The sequence below is a fragment of the Bubalus kerabau genome, chromosome 11, assembly GCF_029407905.1.
Source record: "Bubalus kerabau isolate K-KA32 ecotype Philippines breed swamp buffalo chromosome 11, PCC_UOA_SB_1v2, whole genome shotgun sequence".
Classification (NCBI taxonomy): domain Eukaryota; kingdom Metazoa; phylum Chordata; class Mammalia; order Artiodactyla; family Bovidae; genus Bubalus; species Bubalus kerabau.
In genome coordinates this window covers 63,859,255-63,884,868 of record NC_073634.1, presented here as the reverse complement: position 1 = coordinate 63,884,868, position 25,614 = coordinate 63,859,255, and the positions used below count along the sequence as shown (strand labels likewise).

Here is a 25,614-nt window from a genome sequence, read left to right as displayed (position 1 = left end):
ACATTGGAGCACCTAAATATTTTAAGCAAATAACACATCTGAAGGGAGAAACTGACAACAGTACAATAAGAGCAAAGGATTTCAATAACCCCACTTTCAGCAATGGATAAATCATCTGGACAAAAGCAACAAGGAAATGCTGGACTTCAGTCATACAGTAGACCAAATGAACCTTACAGACATTTATAAAACATTTCACTCAACAGTAGTAGAATACACATTCTTCACAAGTGCATGTGGGGCATTCTTTAGAATACATTATGTGATAGGCCACAAAGCAAGTCTTAGCAAATTTAAAAACACTAAAATCATACAAATTATTTTTGCCTATGACAATGGTATGAGACTAGAAATCAATAACATAAAGAAAATTCAAAAACTTGCAACCATGTGGAAACAACCAGACTCCTGAAAATAGGTCAAAGAAGAAATTGAAAGAGAAAATTTCAAAACTTAAATAAAAATGGAAAAACAAAACACCAAATCCTCTGGATGCTGCAAAAACAGTTCTGAGAGTGAATTTACAGCAATAAATACATATAATAAGAAAATAGCAAGATCTCAAATAAAAACCTAACTTTACATCTCTAGGAACTAGAAAAAGAAGAACAAAATAAGCTCAAAGTTAGCAGAAGGAAGGAAATTACAAAGATCAAAGCAGAAATAAATGGAATAGAGATCAGAAAAACAATAGAAAATATTAATAAAACTAGGAGCTGTTTTTTTGAAAAGATAAAAAGTCTTTAGCTAGACTAAGAAATAAAAATAATTCAAATTACTAAAATTAGAAATGAAAGAGGAGACATTACAACTGACACCACAGAAATACAAGAGACCACTATGAACAAAATATGCTAACAAATTAGATGAACTAGAAGAAATGGATAAATTCTAAGAAACATACCACCTACCAAGGCTGAATCAGTAAGAAATAGAAAATCTGAGCAGACCAATAATAAGTAAGGAGGTATAATCCATAATCAAAAACCTTCTAACACAGAAAAGCCCAGTACCATATGGCTTCACAGATGAATTCTACCAAACATTTAAAGAATTAACACTGATCTGTCTCAAACTCATCCAAAAAATTGAAGAGGAGAGAACAATTACAAATTCATTTTAAGAGTCCAGCATTAGCCTGATACCAAAACCAGATAAGTATACCACAAGAAAAGAAAACTATAGACCAAAATCCCTGATGAATATAGATGCAAAACTTCTCAACAAAATATTAACAATTTAACAACACATTAAAAGGATCATACACAATGACCAAGTGAGATTTATCCCTCGGATGCAAGAATGTTTCACTATATACAAATCAATAAATGCAATATACAACATTAATAGAACAAAATATAAAAATCATGTAATTATCTCAGTAGATACAGAAAAGGCATTTAACAAAATACAACATCCTTTCATGATAAAAGCTCTCAAAAATTGGACATAGAAGGAAAATATATCAACACAATAAAGCTACATACAACAAACTCATGGTTATCATCATACTCAATAGTGAAAGATTGAAAGGTTTTTCTCTAAGATCAGGAAGAAGACAAGGTTGCCCAGTCTGACCAGTCTTAATCAACATGGTACTGAAAGTCCTAGAGCAATTAGGCAAGACCAAGAAATAATGAGCATCTAAATCATAAAGGAAGCAGTAAAACTGTTATTATTTGGAGATGATATGATCTTATATATAGAAAATCCTAAAGACTCAACCAAAAATTGTTGGAACTGATCAATGAATTCATTAAATGTGCAGGATATAAAATCAACATATAGAAATCAGTTGTGTTTCTGTACACTCACAATAAAATGTCTGGAAAAAACCCTATCCCATTCACAATAGCATCAAATTAAGAAAATATTTATGAATAATTTAACCAAAAATGTGAACGAGCTATACAATGAAAACTACAAGACTTCAGTGAAAGAAATTGAAGAAGACACAAATAAATGGAAAGATATCCCTTGTTCATGGATCAGAAGAATATTGTTAAAATGTCCATACTCAAACCACTCTGTAGATTCAACACAATCTTTATCAAAATTCCAAGAACACTTTTCACATGAAAAGAAAAAATAATTCTAAAATTTCTGTAGAACCATATAAGACCCTGAATAGTCAAAGCAATCCTGAGAAAGGACAAAAATGGAAGCATCATATATCCTGGTTTCAAAATATACTACAAAGTTACTGTAATTAAAACAATATGGTACTGGCATAAAAATAGACACAAAGACCAATGAAAAAGAATGGAGAGCCCAGGAATACACTCCAGCATATATGGTCAACTAATATTTGACAAGGGAGCCAACACTCAGTGGAGAAAAGGTAGCCCTCTCAACAAATGGTCTTGTGAAAACTGGACAACCATATGCAAAACAATGAAACTGGACCCATATTTCATACCACTCAGAAAAATTAACCTGAAACGAATTAAAGAGTTAATCATAAGACATGATTCTATAAACTCCCCTAGAAGAAAGCATAGGGAAGAAAGCTCCTTGACATTGGTCTTGGCAATGATTTTTTTTACATATGACACCAAAATATCAAGCAATAAAAGCAAACTTTTATTTGCAAAAGTGAGGCTACACTGAACTAAAAAGTTTCTGCACAGCAAAACAATCAAAAAATGGAAAGGCAACTAAATGAATGGAAGAAAATACATCTAAACCATATATTGTATAAAAGGTTAATAGCCAAAATATATAAAGAACTTATACATCTCAGTAATGAAAACAAATAGTCTGATTTTAAAATGGGCATAGGAACTGAATAGACATTTTCCCAAAGAATAATGCAAATGGCCAACAGATACACAAAAGGATGTATATATACACAAAAGGATATCACTAATCATCGGTGAAACGCAAATAAAACCACAATGAAATACCACCTCAAACCTGTTAGAATGCCTGTCACCAAGAAGAAAATACCAAATGCTGGTGAGGTTATGGAGAAAAAGGAACCCTTGTGCAATGTTAATGGAAATGAAAATTGGTTCAGCCAAATTCATAGAAAACAGTATGGGGATTCCTCAAGAAATTAAAAAAACAACTACCATGTAATCTAGCAATCCCACTTCTGGGTGTATATCCAAAGGAAATGAAAACAGGATGTTGAAAAGATGTTCACTGCAGCGTTATTCGCAACAACCAAGATACAGAAACCTCCTAAGTGTTGTTCAAAAGATGAAAGGATAATGAAGATGTGATCTGTTTGTCACATATCACACAAATATACACATGCACACACACAGTGGAATACTATTCAGTCATGAGAAACACGGATGGAACTTGAGGGCGTTATGCTAAGTGAGGAAAGTCAAATAGAGAAGGACAAATACTCTATGGTATGTGGAATACTATATGGTATGTTGGAATATAAAAACCTGAACTCATTTAAACAGAGAGTAGAATGGTGTTTATCAGGAAGTGGTGGGCAGAGGAATGTTGTTTATGGGTACAAACTTAAAACTAGTATATAAATAAGTTCTGAGGGATCTAATGCACAGCATAGTGATCACAGCCAACAATAATGTATTATAAACTTCAAAGTTGCCAAGAGAATAGATCTTTAATTGTTCTCACCACAAAAAAGAAATGATAATTATGTGATTGATAGAGGTGCAAGCTAATGCTAGGATAGTAATCACATTGCTATATATGAACGTATCAAATCAACATTTTATACACCTTGAACTTACACAATGTTATATATCAATTATATCTCAATTTTTAAAAGAAAAAATTTCTATAATTCAGTAAACTTACTTTGTATCAACAAAGTAAACAAGAAAGAATGATCATAACCAGAAAATATTATCCTATCACTCCTAAGTCTAGCAAAAAAGGCTGACCTGATTACTTGCTGACATTCAACCCTTATCTGCCGTCATTCCAACTGTCCATGTAACACAGTTATGGCAGAAAAAAAAGTTTTATAAATCAAAACAACATACAAAAGAAAAAAAGGCAAGCTTATAATTAATATGTGTAGGCAAAATGAGTTATCACTTTAAGTACTTACCTTTTCTGTGGTTCTCACAATAAATGTGGCAAAGAGAAAAAGATTGAAGATGTAAGCAGAATGACTTAAGCTGTGGTTTAGGAGTCAGCCACACCTGAGTTTGAATCCTGGTTCTGCCTCTAAGCAACTATGACCCTGGGAAAGTTGCTTAACTTCTTTAAATGTTTGCTCAGCTCTAAATTAAGACTAGTAATATCTTTCTCATAATTGCCACTGTGAGGACAAAATGGAAAATATGTGCTTAATAAGTGGTAGCTGTTTTGTTGTAATTGTCACAGAAGCTTTACTATATAGCACTTTGCCATGTAAATTAATTTTTGTATTTGTGTCTCCCTTTGAGCTTCTTCAAAACACTTTATAGACATCATTTTATCTGAATCTCCTCACAGCTTATAAGCTAGATATGACAGACATAATTAACCTCATTAGGGAACCAAAAGGAATGCCTTTCCTCAGTCATTCAGCATCTGGTAGAGCTGGGACAAGAATCCATGTCTTATCCTTATCTTTTAAGAACAATTCTCCAATCTGTTCTCACACAGCAACCAGATCAGATCAGATCAGTCGCTCAGTTGCAACCAGAGGAAGCCCTTAAAACAAACAAACAAAAAAACCCCACCATTTGATAATGTTAGCCCCTGCTTTCTTGTCCCCCTCCCCTCCTCTTTTCTCCATCTCTAGCCACTCTCCTTTTAAGTTTCTAGTTTGAGATTGGTCCAGAAAATCAAAGTCCTGACTCCAGCTTTACTGGTGAATCTCCATATAGGACAGAAAAGCCTACAGCCCTACTCAGTCTAGAGAAATATCAGAAAGAAAAAAAAAAAAAACAGGTCAACAGTAACCTAACTAAACCACAAGGGAATATTCATGAGCTTTCTCCTTCCTCCTTCCTTCTACCTCATTCTCATTCTGCTCTGGAAAGATCAAGAACGCTTCCTTTAAAATGCCTCCCTGGTTGCTTAGACAGTTAAAATCAGCCTGCAATGCAGGAGACCCAGGTTCACTCCCTGGATCAGGAAGATCCCCTGGAGAAGGAAATTGCAACCCACTCTGGTATTCTTGCCTGGAAAATCCCACAGACAGAGGAGCCTGGTGAGCTATAGTCCATGGGATCGCAGAGTCGAACACAACTGAGCAACTAAGACCAACACAACTAGAAAAAAGAAAGAAAAATATTGAGAGAATTTTTTTGTGCAAAAACATTTATATTCATCTTCTTCTCAAAAGTGCTATGGGCAGACAGTTATGAGAATAAAATACAAAAATACATGAGGCATTGCAAGTATGTACCTAATATCCTAATATCAATTTGCTGTAGGTCAATTATTCCTCAACTTTTGAAGAGTTGGAACATTATCCTGTAAAAGTTTCATAATGTTTTGAAAATTAAGAGCAGTATATCAACTTGAATAACTCTGACATGCCTTTGACTGATGTTGCAAGATCATCATTGCTCTATACTGCAATGGAAAAACTTAGATTTCAAAATTTTTCCATTTCAGTATATATTCAGAAAACATAATTGTTTGTGATTAAGGCATTATGAGGATAGCATTGATCAGATCCCTTTTATCCACAGAAGAAACAGATAGGCATTTGTATTACAAGATACATTGCTAAGTTGAGGGAGGAATTTCCCCTCAAAACCCATCTTCTCCTCTGCTCCTAACTTTGTCACTGATGCTCAAATTTCATTATTAAAGGTTAGTTCATTTAGGGAGGCAATATTGTTTGTACCAGGTTTTGTCAAAACAAAGATATAACCAATTGTAAAGTGAAAGTCACTCAGTCACGTTCAACTCTTTGCCACTCCATGGACTATATACAGTCTGTGGAACTCTCCAGGCCAAAATACTGGAGTGGGTAGCTGTTCCCTTCTCTGGGTGATCTTCCCAACCCAGGTCTCCCGCATTGCAAGAGGATTCCTTACCAGCTGAGCCACTAGAGAAGCCCAAGAATACTGGAGTCAGTAGCCTATCCCTTCTCCAGGGGATCTTCCAACCCAGGAATCAAACCGGGGTCTCTTGCATTGCAGGCAGATTCTTTACCAGCTTAGCTACCAGGGAAGTGCCAACCAATTGTAAAATGCACCGCTATTTTATGTACCACTAAGAAAGAAATACCAGTGCCAACTATGATAAGATATCTCCAATTTTAAGAGGCATCCCAATTTCAGAGACATGAAAATATGAAAAATGTGAGTCTTAAATTCTATGAAATAATTAAGAGCATAGACCTTAATATCAAACACATCTTGATGGACATCCTGACTCTGCTATTTGATAGATGTCTTGCCTTGGGAATATTAACTCCTTTGACCCTCTATCTTCTCCTCTGTAAAATTAAAATATTAATATAATCTTCTGTGGTTAGTAAGAATTACCTACAATGAGGTATAGAAATGTGCTTAGTCAGAGCCCAGCCCTTTGTTAGAACTCCAAAATAGAATTTTAATGTTATTAGGGAATAATCTCTTAAATTAATTACCACTGGGGAGAGTAGCATATTAAGTACCCACTGCTCCTGATTCCTTACTTTCAGTAAGTTTGTGATTTTTTTTTTTAGGTGTAGTAAAAATTCCTCATTTTTTATTGGAGTATAATTGCTTTACAATGTTATATTAGTTTCTGCTGTAAAACAAAGTGAATCAGCTATATGTACACATATATCCCCCCTCCTTCTTGAACCTCCCTCTCACCGCCCCCATCCCACCCCTGAGTTTGTGAGATCTGAGATAAAACAGATCTTCACAGATTGAGGCATTTGACAAAACATTTGTTTGTGAGGGAGGACATAAGTCCAGAATTGGGAAACATTTAGGGAGGGAAGGCCTGGGGTTTGGGGAGCTGAATCACCACACCAAACAGTATTGTGTCAACTTTGGCTCAGGATTGCTTCTGGTTACAACTTGATTCTACATTTAGAATATAGTCATACCCTTGTATGGAGAAGGCACTGGCAACGCACTCCAGTACGCTTGCCTGAAGAATCCTATGGCTGGAGGAGCCTGGTGGGCTGCAGTCCATGGGGTCGCTAAGAGTCGGACACGACTGAGCGACTGCACTTTCACTTTTCCCTTTCATGCATTGGAGAAGGAAATGGCAACCCACTCCAGTGTTCTTGCCTGGAGAATCCCAGGGATGGGGGAACCTGGTGGCTGCCGTGTATGAGGTCGCACAGAGTCGGACACGACCAGTACTGGGTGTTCATTGGAAGGACTGATGTTGAAGCTGAAACTCCAATACTTTGGCCACCTGATGCGAAGAGCGGACTCATTTGAAAAGACCTTGATGCTGGGAAAAATTGAGGGCAGGAGGAGAAGGGGACGACAGAGGATGAGATGACTGGATGGCATCACCGACTCAATGGACATGGGTTTGGGTGAACTCCAGGAGTTGGTGATGGACAGGGAGGCCTGGTGAGCTGCGGTTCACTGGGTCACAAAGAGTCGGACACGACTGAGAGACTGAACTGAACTGAACTGAAGTGACTTAGCAGCAGCAGCAGTATACCCTTGTATATACATATACTCGTATGTTAAGTGAAAGAAGTCAGTTAATAAATTGAGACCACGTATTATACGATTTCATTTATATGAAATGTCTAAGAACAGGCAAATATATAGGAGATAGAAGGAAGATTAGTGGTTTCCAGTGATTAAGGGAGGGGGGTGGGGAGTGGTAGCTAAGGAGGATGGGCTTTTAGGGTGATAAAATTATATTGTAATGATGGTTCCATAACTCTTGAATATGCTACAAACCACTGAATTGTACACTTTAAATGGGTGGATTTCATCATATATAACTTAAACATCAATATAGATGTTCGAAAAATAAAAAAGAATGCATTCCTATATTTTGCTATTTTGAAGTCTAAAACTAAACTGTAAAAAAATCCCTTTACTTTTTAAGCAATTAGAAACAACTGAACACAGAAAACAACCGAACACCTGGGGCTTCCCAGGTGGCACTAGTAGTAAAGAAGTAGCCTGCCAATGCAGGAGATGCAAGAGATGTGGGCTTGATCCCTGGGTTGGGAAGATTCCCCTGGAGAAGGAAATGGCAACCCACTCCAGCATTCTTGCCTGGAGAATCCCATGAACAGAGGAGTTTGGCGGACTACAATCCATAGGGTTGCAAAGAGTTGGACACGACTGAAGCGACTTAGCACAAACACAGAAAAAGAAATGTATCAACTTTACCTTAAATTACACAGAAGTCAATAAAATTCATGAAGTTCAGTTAAAGTTTTTGCTATATTTCCACCCACTATGTGTACAAATGGTCAATTCTAAATATAGTCTCCAATTTTGTGAACTTCAGAAGATTTAGTCACAGGGGTAATGACCTGGCCTCCGTCATGAGCTGACATGTGTTGGGCAGTGAGCATGCAAACAGCTTCTTATAACCAAGGGTAATATTCAAAATACTTAAAAACTGGATTGAGTCAGGCACTGAGTAACCATTATGGATGCCACCTGGAGACCTCTTAGTTGCTGGAATTTGAAGATGACTGAGGATCCAGGAGGAAGGGCCAGGGACATTGAAAGGGGTGGGTTTGGAGCATGAGGTTACTTGGAAGCTCCAGCAGGGTTATTTTAATGAGTGATCCAAAAGATTTCACTATGTTATCAACAGGTTAGAGCTGTTCCAGGGCATATGTATTGACATTATCTCTCGTATGCCATCAAAATATTCACCTGGCTCTCCAAATGAGAGCCTTAGAATCTCAGAAGTATAAAGATGATCCCTTCTCCTCTGGACATTTACAGATGAGAAAACCAGGGTTGAGGAAATGTGAGTGGCTTACTTACAATGCATGAATAGTAACAGAGTCAGAGAGAGGACCCATGCCTCCAAAATCTCAATCCAGATTAGATGAGGTAGGGTAAGTGGGCAAAGCATGTCACACAAATTAACTTACCCATTCATCATCTTTAACCATTTCCAAATCAGAGCTGCAATTTACTTTCTAGCTATGTGCATAGAAAAAGCATATATATTCTTCATGAGCATAAAAGACCTTGAACATGAAAAACAAAGAGGGAATGGGTCCAGACTTGTAGGTAATTATTTTTAAATTATGTTTATGTGAAGCATCATGATGCATATGTAGCATTTCTCAATAGAATCCATGCATTATTTCAAAGCAAATTTGAAGAGAATAAATCAAAGGCATTTAAAATAAAATATACTGGCACATAACTTCATTTTGTAACTTTTATATTTTCAGTTATTAGAAAGAAAAGATTAGAAAAGAAATAACAAATGATAGACAAAAATGATTCCACTCACCTTAAGTTTTATTTAGAGAATTGCCAATAGAATGATGCAGGACAACTTTTTGGAGGCATAGAGTTTTGTATATATTGGGGAAGAAATGAATACATTCATTCATTCATTTATATTTTAATAATAACTGCTGATATATGAATGGCCTTTGACAGTTTTAAACAAGCTTTCCCGGAAATTCCCTGGCAATCTAGTGGTTAAGACTTGGGATTTTCACTGCCATGGGCCAGGGTTCAATCCCTGGTCAGGAAACTAAGATGCTGTAAGCTGAGAGGAGTGACAAAAAAAAAAAAGTGTTTTCCTAAACATGTAATTGAAGACAATTGACATAGGAAATATTTTTCAATATATTGCTAAGCAGAACACAGGTTACAAAAATGTATACAGTTAAAAGGTTATTTTTTGCTTAAAAGGAAAGGTGTCTGTGTGTGTATATGCGCCTGGAAGCTCTAAAAAAGATTGAAGATGCTGAAATACTGTCTGTTCTCCTTGGTTAATAAAATTATAGGTACTTCTTTAGTATTTTCCTTTGTCTTTTTCTGTTTTCAAAGTTTCTTGCACTGAACATGTATTAATGTTGTAAAAACATTTTTTAAGTGCTTCCATCTAGGCCAGTAGGCACTTGAAAACATTGCTGATTACTGAAGAAAAGTAGATCAAAACCACAATGAGGATATCACCTCACACCAGTCAGAACGACTATCATCAAAAAGTCTTAAAAAAAAAAAAAAAAGTCTACAAAAAATAAAAACTGGGGGTGTGGAGAAGAGGGAACCCTCCTACACTGTTGGTGGGAATGTAAATTGATGCAGACACTGTGGAAAACAGTATGGAAGTTACTTAAAAAACTAAAAATAGAACTACCATATGATTCCCCAATCCCACTCCTGGGCATATATCCAGAGAAAATGAAAACTCTAATTTGAAAAGATACATGCAATATATAGAATGGATAAACAACAAGTCTTACTATCTGGCACAGGGAACTATATTCAATACCCTGTGATAAACTATAATGGAAACGAATATGAAAAAGAGTGTATATATATGTATAACTGAGTCTTCACTGTACGGCAGTAACACAACATTGTAATTCAACTACACTTCAATAAAAATAAATTTAAAAAATAAAATATAAAAACACTTTGTTAGAATAAAAAAAAGATACATGCACCCCCATATTCACAGCAGCACTATTTACAATAGCCAAGCCATGGAAGCAACCCAGGTATCCATCAACAGATTGCCGTAAGATGTAGTATACATATACAATGGTATATTACTCAGTCATAAAGAAGAATGAAATGTTTCCATTTGCTGCAGCATGGATGAACTTAGAGAATATTGTAGTAAGTGAGTTAAATCAGACAAAGACTAATATAGTATGATATCACTTACATGTGGCATCTAAAAAACAAGTGAACTTATATACAAACAGAAACAGACTCACAGACATGGAAACCAAACTTACGGTTACGAAAGGGGAAAAGTGGAGGGGATAAATTAGCAGTATAGGGATAACAAATAAAACAGGCAAACAAGATTTATTGTATAGCACAGAGAACTATGGATTTCCCCAGTGGCTCAGTGGTAAAGAATCTGCCTGCCAAGCAGGAGACTGAGGTTCAATGCCTGGGCTGGGAAGATCCCCTGGAGAAGGAAATGGCAACCCATTCCAGTATTCTTGCCTGGAGAATCCCATGGACTGGTGGGCTACAGTCCATGGGGTCGCAGAGTAGGACACGACTTATTGACTAAACAACAAATCAGAACAACAACAGGGAACTATATTCAGTATCTTGTCATACCTATAAGTGCTTCCATCTATATTTTGCATCCATCGAGTCTCATGACAATCATGTGGCATGTAACACCTCATTTGGTATAAGAGGATATTGAATCTCAGAAGAACTGAGAGACCAGCTACTTGACAGGTAGCAAATATTTAGAGCTTGGGTTTTCATCTTGGTCATTTGACTTAAATCTTAGGCTCTCTCCTCTATATCATGATGCTCAGTTCTCAGAGCTGGCTTATGCGACAGCTCAGGGTAGCATATTCAGAGCTATCTTTATGTTATCTTTGCAGCAGAACATCATCCACTCATTTGTACCTGTAAGTCATTCTGTAGAAATCAGTTTTTCAATTAAAAGAGTAACTGTTCTGGAAGTGGCACCAAAGGCTTGAAGTTATTAATCTCCCACAACAAATTCCTGCAGCTTTATTCATTCGAGTAGCCTTTGTTCCAAAGCAGTACACTACACATCACTCTCAAATCTTAAAAGCTTCCTGGATTCTTTCCTGGACTCTGTCATCTATATTATATGCAATTTCCACTCCTATCAGTTTTTATGAAGTATGTGTTTTTCTGAAACGTTTTTCTTAAAAGCTACTTCTTGCTTCCTAATAGACCCAATTTCGCTGTAAAAAAGCAAAGAAAATTATGGGGAGGTAGAGCTATGGAGCTAAATGTGACCACAAGCTCTGCTGGAAGCTTTGAAAATTATCCCATTTCCCCCGCCCGCACCCTTACCCCATTACCTAACAAGTGAACTGGGAAGGCTGCTGCTTTTGGTTTTCTGGGCATAGAACAATTTCTCAGTGAGTTGAGATTCCTTGCCATAGGATTTACTGAATACTGTTTTATTCCTTGACTTTCCACACAAATTTTACAGCATCAGGTAAATGTTCTGCATGAGTGACCTTGTCCAAATCAGAAACATTTGGAATGGAAGTTCTATAACCATGTTGTGAGGTACAAAGGAAAGCTGTAGGTTACGCCAAAATCTTCTGGATTTGGGGTATGTTTGCCATGAACTCCCTTAATCCTTCAGAGCTTTGATGTGTGGTTCTAGGCCTAATAGGGCTTCCCTAGTGGCTCAGAGGTTAAAGCATCTGCCTGCAATGTGGGAGACCTGGGTTCGATCCCTGGGTCGGGAAGATCCCCTGGAGAAGGAAATGGCAACCCACTCCAGTATTCTTGCCTGGAGAATCCCATGGACGGAGGAGCCTGGTGGGCTACAGTCCATGGGGTCGCAAAGAGTCGGACACGACTGAACGACTTCACTTTCACTTTCACTTTTCTGGGCCTAATAATGATGGTTTCTAGGTGTTTATTTCTTTATTCTGCTTTTTTAAAACAATGCATATCTTTGGCCAGAGGAGAGGATGCTGATATCTTAAGTAATATGACCCAGATATGTCTGGACATCACAGGCAGCCTTGTCTTAGGTTCACAGATACCTTGAAGTAGAATTCAGCACTTCTACACTTCCCAACAAGAACAAATTTAACTCCCATGAGACATTATAAGAAACATAGGTTTTAATATAGGTTCCATGGAGAGAGGCATGAAAGGGCCATATTAAGCATCACAAGACAAACCACAGAAATTCCTATTAAGCAACATCTCAGTTCTCCCCACAAAGTCCCCCTAAGGCTACTTCTTCACCCTTTAATCTTATCTACATATAGGCTCCAGTTTTCCCCGGCTCTGGATCTCACTGCATGGTCCCTTTGTCCTGCTCTCCCCCTTATCTCCTGCAAAAAATAAATAAATAGAAAGTTTCTAATGCAGAAAAAGTTAGTGAACTTTCTTACACTTGCATCCTCATACCCATCACTCTGTTCAGCAAAGAAATTCCTTTGGAAGCAGTTGGGTATTACCAATTGCAAGCAGTTTTTCCCTGTCACAAATAGTGTCAGCCATCACTAATTATAAGGAAAAGGCAACTCAAAACCATTATATTACCTCATACCTATAAGAATGAGTATTATCAAAAAGACAAGAAATAAAAATGTTGGTGAAAACATGGAGAAAGGGATCCTTGAGCACTGTTGGTAGAAATGTAAGTTGGTAGAGCCATTATGGAAAACATATGGAGTTTACTCAAAAAATAAAAATAGAACTACCATATGATCCAGCAATGCCACTCCTGGGTTATATCCAAAGTAAAAAAAAATCAGTATCTCAAAGAAATATCTGTACCTGATGTTCACTGCAGCATTATTTACAATAGACAAGACGTGGAGACAACCTAAGTGCTCGCTGACAGATGACTGAATAAGGTAACTGTGGTGTGTATATATATATGAGAGAGTACTATTCAGCCACGAGAAAGAAGGAAATCTTGCTATTGAGGGCATTATGCTAAGTGAAATAAGACAGACAGAGAAAGACAAATACTGTTTAATCTCACCTATGCTGCTGCTGCTAAGTCACTTCAGTCGTGTCCGACTCTGTGCAACCCCAAAGACGGCAGCCCACCAGGCTCCCTCATCCCTGGAATTCTCCAGGCAAGAACACTGGAGTGGGTTGCCATTTCCTTCTCCAATGCATGAAAGTGAAAAGTGAAAATGAAGTCGCTCAGTCATGTCTGACTCTTAGCGACCCCAAGGACTGCAGCCTACCAGGCTCCTCCGTCCATGGGATTTTCCAGGCAAGAGTACTGGAGTGGGTTGCCGTTGCCTTCTCCGAATCTCACCTATAGGTGGAATCTAAGAAAACCAAACCCGTAGAAACAAAGATCAGGTTTGTAATTGTCAGAGGTAGAGGGTAAGAAGTTGGTAGGGGGTTGTACTGCGGGGGATGATGGAATTAGGTAAAGGTGGTCAACAGGTACAAACTTCCAATTATAGGATAAATGAATTCTGGGAATGTAATATATAATGCTGTATTATATATTTGAAAGTTGCTAAGAGTGGACTTTAAAAATTCTCATCACAAAGAAAAAATTATAACTATTTGGAGCTGATGGATATTAACTAATCTTATTGTGGTGATAATTTTGCAACATACACAAAAGTCAAATAATTATGTTGATACCTTAAACTTATACAATGATATATGTCAATTATATCTCAATAGAACTGGGAGGAAAAACCAACAGTGTTGACTTACCATTCTAATTCCTTCTGAAAACATAGGTCCAAGTTTCAAGGAGGTTTTCCTCAAGGGTATCTCAAGAAAAACTTGAGCCTGTCTTTAGTAGAGCCAGTTAGCTGGAACATGAAGACAGAGGGCTTGAAATGGAAGAAAGCTAAGGAATTTAAAGTGAAGAAAAGAGAAATTAAAATTAATTATTGCTCTGGGTTCTTAACATACTTTTATTTCATTGCATCTTCACAACCAAATTTTACAGATGAAGAAAAGTAAGGGCTTCAATTCAGTTCAGTTCAGTCGCTCAGTCGTGTCCGACTCTTTGCAACCCATGGACTGCAGCATGCCAGGCTTCCCTGTCCATCACCAACTCCCAAAGCTTGCTCAAACTCATGTCCATTGAGTAAATGATGCCATCCAACCATCCCATCCTTTGTCTGTAGTCCTCTTCTCCTCCTGCCTTTAATTTTTCCCAGCATCAGGGTCTTTTCCAATGAGTCAGTTCTTCACATCAGATGGCCAAAGTATTGGAGCTTTAGCTTCAGCATCAGTCCTTCCAATGAATATTCAGGACTAATTTCCTTTACTATTGACTGGTTTGACTTCCTTGCAGCCCAAGGGACTCACAAGAGTTTTCTCCAACACCACAGTTCAAAGGCATGAATTCTTTGGTGCTCAGATTTCTTTATGGTCCAACTCTCACATCCATACATGACAACTGAGAAAACCATAGCTTTGACTAGATGGACTTTTGTCGGCAAAGTAATGTCTCTGCTTTTTAATATGCTGTCTAGGTTGGTCATAGCTCTTCTTCCAAGGAGTCAGTGTTTTTTAATTTCATGGCTGCAGTCACCATCTGCAGGGATTTTGGAGTTCAAGAAAATAAAGTCTGTCACTGTTTCCATTGTTTTCCCATCTATTTGCCATGAAGTGATGGGACTGGATGCCATGATCTTGGTTTCTTGAATGTTGAGTTTTAAGCCAGCTTTTTCACTCACCTCTTTCATTTTCATCAAGAGGCTCTTTAATTCCTCCTCACTTTTTGCCATAAGGGTGGTGTCATCTGCATATCTGAGGTTATTGATATTTCTCCTGGCAATCTTGATTGCCAAGTTTTACAGATGAATAAAACTAAGGGCTTAGAGAAGTTAAAATAAATTTGTAAATTCTCATTGCTACTCAGAAGCACAGTTGGGATGCTAAGCCAAGTCCATTTACTCCATAGTCCAAGGTCTCTCCTTATACTCCATCATCTACCTTCTGATCTGGATTTCCAAATATTTAGAGAGCTACCTCCTGTACCATCTCATCAAGGTCCTTGGCAGTTCAGGGGTGCATCTGTCCACTGGAACATTTCCTTTCTTACACTGACCTGGCCCAGGAACAATGTGATTCACTAACCTTTCCTGGCCCATTTTCTCCCTATCCCATTGTCAATCCTATCCAAGCAGCCACATTAATCCCTGACATCTCATTGGAAGGCCAAAATTTGGTACTCTTGGCAAATGGAGGATGGATGACCTTGAGTGCTGTATTAGAAAGGACCCTGGACCAAAATGCAGGCTGTACAGACTATCACAGAATAAATCCATTCATACCTCCCCATCTTTGATCTCTTTGGAAACAAATGTTTGCATAAAGTGAAGTGAAACAGGAAATAAAAGAGAATTCATATTTGTGGACTGTTTCTCACAATTTATCTCACACATACAAAAGTAGATCTTTTTCTTTATATTTGAATGAGAAGGGAGCAACAGGGGATGAGATGATATCATCAACTCAATGGACATGAGTCTGAGCAAACTCTGGGAGACAGTGAAGGATAGGGAAACCAGGTATGCTGAAGTCCATGGGGTCACAAAGAGTTGGACATGACTGAGTCACTGAACAACAACAAAAGCTACTTGACATAAACAGATTTAGTCTTGCAATATAGAATAGGACAGAACATAGTTTAGTTCTTTCTGTCTTCTCTAGGATGCATTATTTTTATAATCCAGGGAGGGCTATATATAAACCTACTTCAGCTGCCCTCTCAGCACCTGATGTGTCACTGCTCAATTACCTCATTTCTTTCCACCCTAATTTCATTGACTAAAAAGAGAAGAATGTAGGCTAGATAATCCCCAGGTTTCCTTCCAGCCATGTGGTTCACAGAGTTGTGAACTCTGCAAAGAATGACTTCCCTTGTGGGAAACATTACCTCCCATTCTGTGAAAAATCTCAAACTCAACATATTTACCCACAATCACAGCTCCCTTAAAGTTAAACCCAAAAGTATAGGCAGAAAGGGGAATAAGGGACAGAATGTAAGGAAAGCAGGGTGGGAGGTGAAAGTCTGAGCAAAAGATGGCTGTGGGTTAACATGACTTTTCAAAGTTTTTCAGGGTATGTGTGTAGATTCCATTTACTCTGGTCATTTATCTCCAAATTATATTTATTATATTTTATACAATGCTAACATTATACTACATTAAAGGGTAGGCCTTATGGAATTCTTGATTTGGGCTTTTGTATTTTCAGAGAAATCACATTAGAGACAGTCTTAGCTACTTGCTCACACATATGTGGGGAGGGATTTTTCAATCATTAGCTATTTGGATTTTAAACTTCTTCAGATATCTACAGAAATTACACATTGATATGGAAATCCACTGAGAATTAAAGGAGCCCTGTCTCCTGGTTATTTTTGTACTGTTATACATGAGGTTTTTTCCTGGATTAGCACAGCAAACTTGTCGACGAGACAGAGATAATCCCAGACAGCTTGTGCATATTGTCACTGACAGAAGGCAGGCCTGCATTTGCGAGACACTTTTCAGACTGTGACCTGTGCAACATTTAATACTGAATCTCATTCATTCATCCTTGAACCATTCTCTTGATTTCTATGACACCAGATTCTCTTATTTTCCCTCTCTTTGTCCTCTTTTTCTAGCCACCTTTCTAAACCATCCTTCTTTTCACAGGCTACTCAGCCTCCCTAGAAGCTGTCATTCACTCTACTCTCAGGATGTTTGTTGATCATCATCTCAATCCTGATAAGTACCACATCTATATCGCTAGCCCAGACTGTGTCTTGACCTACATACCTAAACATCCAACTGTCTACTCAACATCTACACTTAGATGGCCCACAGGGATCTCCAACTCATGTCCAAAATGAATCTATCACTTTCTCTCTAAACTTGACCCTCTCCCCTGAGTTTCCTATCTCCACAAATACCTCTACTATCCACTCTGTTGCCTGAACTGGAGAATTGAAGAGCATCCTTGATATTCCTTCCTTCCAAACTCAACACCCATCCCATCAATCATCAGACTCAGCAGAATCTAACCCTGCATCATCTCTGGAATCTGGCCACAGCTCTCCTCTTGCACTTGTTCTCACTTAAGCCCTGGGGAGGGCTTTCCTAGTTACTCAGTGGTAAAGAATCTACCTGCCAATGCATGAGATGTGCGTTTGATCCCTGGGTTGGGAAGATCCCCTGGAGATAGAAATGGCAACCCACTCCAGTATTCTTGCCAGGATAATCCCATGAACAGAGAAGCCTGCTGGGCTATAGTCCATGGGGTTACAAAAGAGTTGGACACAACTTAGTGACTAAACAACAACAACCCAGGGAATCCCCATTTCTCATTTGGAACACTCTAACAGCGTCTCCTCTGGTTCCCTACTCTGTTCCTCTTCATTCCGTTCTCTACTTTACAGCCAGAGTGAGCTTGTAAAAGCAGAAATCTGATCATTTTGCCCCATTGCTTCCCATGGCTCTTGAGATAAAGTCCATACACCTTAAGATAGCTTGCAAGGGCTTCTCTATTTTGAACTCCACACTCCAGAGTTAACACTTTTTTTTCCCGTTCTTCCAGGGAGCCATGATGTCCCTTACCCACAGGCTTTCACATATACAAGTCCCATCTCCTGAACTCCTACTTCCCTATTTCTGCTTCATTAACACTAAGAAGCCTTTCTTTACTCCCTCCTCCCAACACACATACCTAGTTATCAACAGTGAATGAAAATTATTTAACTGTCTATCTTTCCACTAGGCTACATGATCCATGAAGGCAGGTACCCTGTCTATTTTTAGTTATATTCCAGCACCCAGCACAGCGCCTAGCATATAGGAGAAGTTTAATAGATATTTGCAGAATAAATGAATAAAAAATAAACGTGTCACTGCTTTGTACTAACAGCAATATCAGTATCTTAAGCCTACTTATTTGCATGCAGTATAAGCCCACTACTGAATCAAAAAAAAAAAAAAAAGGATTCTAGTTCTGTTTTCTTTTTTTAAACATATCTTTAAGCAGTGGAACCCTTTTTTCCCAAATGAAATATGTGTCAGAGTCCAATTTATATTAAATTGATAAAAATAGAGCTGCGTATACTGAAGCTGGGCTGCAAGGGACCCATGAGGACACTTAGAACTTAGTTTAAAAATCACTAATCTAACCAATCCTACTGCAAGTAGGCAGTAGGATTCATATCACCTGAGACTTTGGTTTTTAAAATCTTCTGAGAAGCACCCACTAGTAAGAGAAGGTGCTTGTTTACCTAAAGAAATGAGAAATCGAATATGAGACCATCAAGAAATTATTTCAGCTTTCCCAATGATCCTTTTCTAACCCAGAATGAAAATTCAAAATGCTCTTTAATAGATTTAGAGGCTCCAGGGACATAAACTGAACACACTTTACCAAGAACCGTGACATCCGGGCAGTGGTTCAGAGTGAGTGAAAGTGTTAGAGGATTTACACTGATGTCTTTGTTTTGCTTGGAGCCTGAGGTCAATCACACCTATAAGGTTCTAATCCTCATGCAGGTATGGTTTTCCTTATGCTGCTGATACTCAGCATCTAAGTCTAGGATTCTTTTCATCAGGAAATTTTTATCACAGTGTTTTCTGCCAATGGAAACCAACTTGCTCCATACAGAACAGCATTTAGAAAAGCACAAGAAGAACATTTTTCAATAGGAAATCACACAATGAAATGTCACTTGGGCGGATGAGCCGCAGTCAGAAATGGTTGAGAGGAAAGACCAGTCAAGGGACCACTCGATACACTGGGGATGGCTGCGGCCTCCTACCATCCGAGGACTAGGAACACCTAGTGTCCCAATGTGAGCTTTGGCCTCAAACCAGCGAGAGAGAATTTCCTCTAAATTTCTTGGGCTGGGGGAAAATGGGAACACTTTCATGCCTATAAATGCTGTGTACTTTGTAGGCAAAAACTGAAGTATGAATAAAAATCTGAGTAACTTAATGATCAAGAAGTGTGGAACAAACTCTATTAGACAAATCTACAATAAAAGTTTATTTTCTTTCATGGACTATAACGTTAAGAAGAAATCAAGAAAAATGCTGTATATAATAACAGATAAATTTAGGAGTAGGGGCCATTGGAAGGAAGCTACATATAACTTTGCTTATGTTTTAAAAGATTGTTGGTGCTTCCCTGGTGGTCCAGTGGCTGACTCCATGCTCCAAATGCAGGGGGGCCAGGGTTCAATCCCTGGTCAGGGAAATAGATCCCATATGCCGCAACTAAGAGTTTGCATGCTACAACTAAAAGACTGAAGATCTCGTGAGCTGCAACTAAGACCTAGCACAGCCAAATAAATCAATATTTTAAAATAATAATAATAAATAAGACACTGTTGACAGTCACTAAATTTGACACAATTGTACTAGAAAAATATATTCTTTGCTGAGTTAAATGAGGCACATACATCATCTTCTTCACAGTACAGTCAAAACAACTACTTAATTGATGTTCAATTCAGTTCCTAACTCAAGAGCTTACAATCTAGTTTTAGTCTCACAAATGGGAAAGTAAATAAAGAATTACAGAGAGTGTGGCGAATGTTGCAGTGGCCATAGCAAAGGGAGAACACAGAAGAGGAACCCCTAACCCAGCACAGGTTCTTGGGTTGGGAGGAAGGGTGGGTGGGACTTTGACAGGAGGTGATAGCTGGACTGAGTCTTGAACAGAAATAACTTAGAAAGGAAGGAAAGGGGGAAAGGGTAGTGGAAGTGAGAAGGGGAGGAGTTCTAGATGAGAAAGTGACATGTACAAACAGAAGAAAGTGTTGCTTGTTTAGTGTCACATGGTTAGAACATAACGGGTTTGTGAGGGGATGGCAAGAGATTTGGCTAGGAAAATAGACAGGACCAAAGCCATGAAGGGCATGAAAGTGTCAAGCTAGGGAGCAACATCAGCTGTTCAGGTTACACGGAGCCATTAAGGGAAATAAACAGAGAAATAACATGATCAGATAAGCAATTTGGAAAGAATTTATTAGTAGCAGCATGCTGTCAAAGTGTAATTTTCAAAACGGTTAAAAAATGAGCCTCTTGTTAATATAGAATGGACACTGGTTGACAGTTTTATTTAACTCATTAAATAATGAGAGAACCAGTAATTTAGGTAAGCTGGTTCCAAGACACTTGAAGAAAAGGGATTTACATAGGCCATCAGGAGAGGAATCAAAATGAGATGAGTTTCTTATTCTTTTAAGTTAGACACAGATTTGTTTAGTGTTACAGTAATAAAATCTTGGGATTAACTTTTCTAGGGACAAAACTGTTTGTATCTCTACCAGGCAAAAATCTACAAATCAACATGTAACTGCATAGAATGTGAACCTTTATCTTATAAATTCCAGTCATCATATCTTCATTTTAAAAAACTTCAATGGTGGTATGTTCCCTAATGAAATAATTGTTGGGTTGTTGGTGGTGGTGAGTCACTATGCTAAGTCGCTTCAGTCGTGTCTGACTCTGTGCGACCCCACAGACGGCAGCCCACCAGGCTCCCCCGTCCCTGGGATTCTCCAGGCATGAACACTGGAGTGGGCTGCCATTTCCTTCTCCAATGCATGAAAGTGAAAAGTGAAAGTTAAGTCGCTCAGTCATGTCCGACTCTTAGCGACCCCATGGATTGCAGCCTAACAGGCTCCTCCGTCCATGGGATTTTCCAAGCAAGAGTACTGGAGTGGGGTGAGTCACTAAGTTGTATCCAACTCTTTTGTGACTCCACGGACTACAAGCGCACTAGACTCCTCTGTCCATGGGATTTCCTAGCCATGAATACTGGAGTGAGTTGCCATTTCCTTAAATATTACAACACATTGAAAGGATCTACTCGTACTGCCTTGGCCTTATTTTCAAGCATTGTTTACTTTTTCTTAATACTAGAAGGAAGAGAGGATAAGACAGAAGCTTGGAAAAAAACAAAACAGTTAAAAGCTAGTGCAATAATTCTAAGAAAAGACAGAAGATGGCAAACATAAACTAAGGCAATAGCAGCGGGATGGAGAGCTAGAGCAAAGATTTGAGTGACTTTACGAGAATAGAGTGAATATGCCTTGGCTGTTAATGAAATGTGGATGCTAAGGAAAAGAAAAGATCTAGGGATAATTCTTAGGCATTTGGCTTGGGTGACTGAACAAAGGTATCATTCTTCCAGGTGGGACTAGAGAAGGGAAGTAGATGGGGGGCAGTTGTGTAAGGATGGGGGAGAAACATTGAGTTCTGTCTGCTGCTGCTAAGTTGCTTCAGTCGTGTCTGACTCTGTGTGACCCCATAGACGGCAGCCCACCAGGCTCCCCCGTCCCTGGGATTCTCCAGGCAAGAACACTGGAGCGGGTTGCCATTTCCTTCTTCAATGGATAAAAGTGAAAAGTGAACGTGAAGTCGCTCAGTTGTGTCTGACTCTTAGCGACCCCATGGACTGCAGCCTACCAGGCTCCTCTGCCCATGGGATTTTCCAGGCAAGAGTACTGGAGTGGGGTGCCATTGCCTTCTCTGTCTAGAGAGTGTTAATATGAAGGGAGAATCCACCTATAAGGGGATCTTCAGCATGTGAACCTGGTCTCAGAAGACCAAACTGGAGATACAGAAGAGTTATTTGCAAACAGGTAGTAGAATGCACAAGCACATTTCACTTATGCAAATCCAACTATTGTTGTTTAGTTGTTCATGTCCAACTCTTTGTGATCCCATGGACTGTAGCCCACCAGGTTCCTCTGTCCATGGGATTTTTCCCAGGCAAGAACACTGGCGTTGGTTGCCATTTCTTTCTCCAGGGGATCTTCTGAACCCAGGGATCAAACCTGCATCTCCTGCGCTGGCAGTCAGATTCTTCACCACTGAGCCACCAGGAAAGCCCAAATCCAACTACACACTTTTGGTTAAAACAAGAAAGAACAAAAGGGATAGAGAAAATCCATAGTTATAATGATACAATAATTTCCCTCTCATTCCTCTCACCATTCCTCTCATACAGCCTATATCCCCAAATGAACATGAGAAAAGATGTAATACTCTTAGCAAGTTTCCATTTTCCCAGTCTAAACATTCCCCTAGGCTGAGAGTTGGTCTTGTATTTAAAGATATTGTGCCTACTTTTTGTTTTATATTTATGGTCCTAAACCCAAGTCAAATACAGATAACCTGGTGCTCAGCTGAAATTCAATAATCTCTTCCAACACCGAAGGAAAAACTATGCTGGCTTATGACAGATGGTGCTCTAGTGTGTTCATAGACTGTTAAAAGGATCTCTAAAGCTAAATTCGGAGAAGGCAATGGCACCCTACTCCAGTACTCTTGCCTAGAAAATCCCATGGATAGAGGAGCCTGGTGGGCTACAGTCCATTGGGTCGCTAAGAGTAGGACACAACTGAGCGACTTCACTTTCACTTTTCACTTTCCTGCATTGGAGAAGGAAATGGCAACCCACTCCAGTGTTCTTGCCTGGAGAATTCCAGGGACAGTGGAGCCTGGTGGGCTGCCGTCTATGGGGTCGCACAGAGTCAGACACAAGCAACAGCAGCAAGGCTAAATTATATGCCCCACACTTGACTTCAGAACCTTCCCTCTTCATCTCCATCCCCCAAACTCCAAGTCTTAAAATGTGATCCTACTATAGATAAGGCTGAGTATTTCAACTATGTCACCCAAGCAATCTGAAAAAAGGAGAGGAGGACAGAGTCTAGGATGTAACTAGAGATCACAGAACACTGATCTCTAAGGAAGGCCCAGACAATGAATGATCTTAAAGGAATCTGAGAGCTAGCCTGCAAGATAAGAGGAAGGAAAATCAGAAGAGGATGGATGTTAAAGAAAGTTCAAGAAAAGGATGGTCTGTAACTTCAAATAACTGCTGGGTAAGATAAAGATAGAAAAACATTCATTAGATTTGGTGGTAAGAAACTGTTGGCCTAAGTAACACATATTATAGAGAGGTAGTGGGGGCTGAAGCTAGAGGAGAAGACAAGGAAGAAGAAACAGCAAGGGTAGTCTACAGCTTTTTTTCCAGAAAGGGTAACTATAAAGGGAAGGAGACAATTTGAAGAGGGTCACTACATATAATTGCTCAGATTGTGTAACAGTCAACCCCAGGAGACCTGGTCATGTTGATTTTGTAAACGTTCCTTGCTGGGCACCTCCAATTCAGGATAGGATATAGCAGCCTATTTTGAGAAGGACTCTAGATTGAGGCCAGAACACACTGGAGTATTTAATCTTGGAAAGAATGAAGAACACTACTTACAGTGAAACAGAGGAAAGAATGAGAGAAGATAATTTGATCGTGTCACAAGTTGGGGATTTATCAGGAAGTTGAGGGGTGCGTGTATGTGTGTGAAGTAGTAGAAAAATGCATTTGCTGTTGGATAAAGGGGTGGTAGAAATGGAATTATTTTTAGCCAAATGAAGGGGAAGGCAGCTTGAAGTTTGGACTAACCATGGAAAGCAATGAGATAGGGAGATTACTCAGCACCCAAAGAGATGGGTGAAAGGTGTCAAAAAGTACTAACTTCCAGTTAGAAAATAAATAGGTCATGGGGATATAATGTACAGAATGGTGACTACAGTTGATAATACTATATAGCATATCTGAAAGTTGCTAAGAGAGTAAAGTTTTCAACATAAGAAAAATAAAGTGTGTAACTGTGTATAGTGATGGAGGTTAACTAGACTTATTTAATGATCATTTTGCAATATAGATAAATATCAAATCATTATGCTATATACCTGAAACATAATGTATGTCAATAATATCTCAATTTAAAAAAAATTAGCAAGAATATATGCGGAATTCTATCATTTTTGCATCTATTGAGGTGATCATATGATTTTTTTGCTTTTAACATATTAATTTATTTCATTAGCTGATCATCTAATGGTAATCCAACTGTGCAAATTCATCCTGGTCATGATTTATTAACTTTCCATACACTTTATGATATGATTTTCTATTATTTTGTCTGGATTTTTTGTATCACTGTTCATAAGTGAGACTGACCTCATAATCAGTTATTCTAACTTCATAAAGCAAGCTAAGGAGTGTTTTCTCTTTTTTGTCTTTGGAATAGGTTGTGAAAGATTGGAATTACTTGTCTCCTGAGTATTTGTTAGACCTCAACTGTGAAACTTGACCTGGAGGAACTATTGCAGAGGAAGAGGAGGACGAGACTCCAGATTTTATCCTGGATTAAAAAAAAAAAAAAAAGGACATTAATGGGAAAACTTGTGATATTCAGTAATAGTCTGAAGATTAGTTAATACTACTGTACCAAAGTTGACCAAGCAACTGGACACACACACACATACACATCAAAGTTGACTCAGCTTTGATTAGTTGTCTTGAGGTTATATAAAATGTTAACAACAAGAGAAGCTGAGTTAAAGCATGTCAGAACTTTTGGTACTATTTTTGGAACATTTAGTAAGGCTACAGTTATTTCAAAATAAAATAAGTTTTTAAGTGGAGAGGGAAGAGTTTGATGAAAAGTAAAGGAAGACAATCATTGAAGCTGAGTGGTGGATATAGACGACCTTGTTTTATGATTCTCTCTACTTTGTTTTGTATGATTGAAAATTATTACCAAAAAATTGTTTAAGGAAAACAACAGCAAAAAATTTATCTGGTCTTGATTTTTATTTTATGGGACAATTCTTTTTCCTTTTTTAAAAAACCTTTTTTATTTTGTATTGGGATATAGCTGATTAACAAACAATGTTGTGATCATTTCAGTTCAGTCACTCAGCCATGTCGGACTCTTTGCAGTCCCATGGACTGCAGCACACCAGGCTTTCCTGTCCATCACCAGCTCCCAGAGCTTTCTCAAACTCATGTCCATCAAAACGATGATGCCATCCAACCATCTCATCTTCTGTTGTCCCCTTCTCCTACCTTCAATCTTTCCCAGCATCAGGGTCTTGTCTTGTGAGTCAGCACTTCCCATCTGGTTGTGAAAGTTTCAGGTGAACAGCCAAGGGACTCAGCCATACGTATACATGTACCCATTCTTCCCCAAACTCCCCTTCCCATCCAGGCTGCCACAAAACAATGAACAGAGTTCCATATGCTATACAGTAGGTCCTAGTTGATTATC

At 38.5% G+C, this 25,614-nt stretch overlaps 1 protein-coding gene across 19 annotated transcripts in view; it reads right to left on the bottom strand.

Moving 5' to 3' along the window:
* Positions 1 to 25,614, bottom strand: part of EHBP1 (EH domain binding protein 1) — a 583,640-nt gene that overhangs the window by 466,026 nt on the left and 92,000 nt on the right. For 15 of the 19 annotated variants that reach the window (XM_055540421.1, XM_055540420.1, XM_055540419.1 and 12 more), the window contains one exon: positions 14,232 to 14,370. The exons of 3 other annotated variants lie outside the window; for them this stretch is intronic. The gene's annotated coding sequence lies outside the window, so the exon portion shown is untranslated. The remainder of the gene's footprint in view (positions 1 to 14,231; positions 14,371 to 25,614) is intronic. One more of the 19 variants, XM_055540425.1, reaches the window with a different exon arrangement.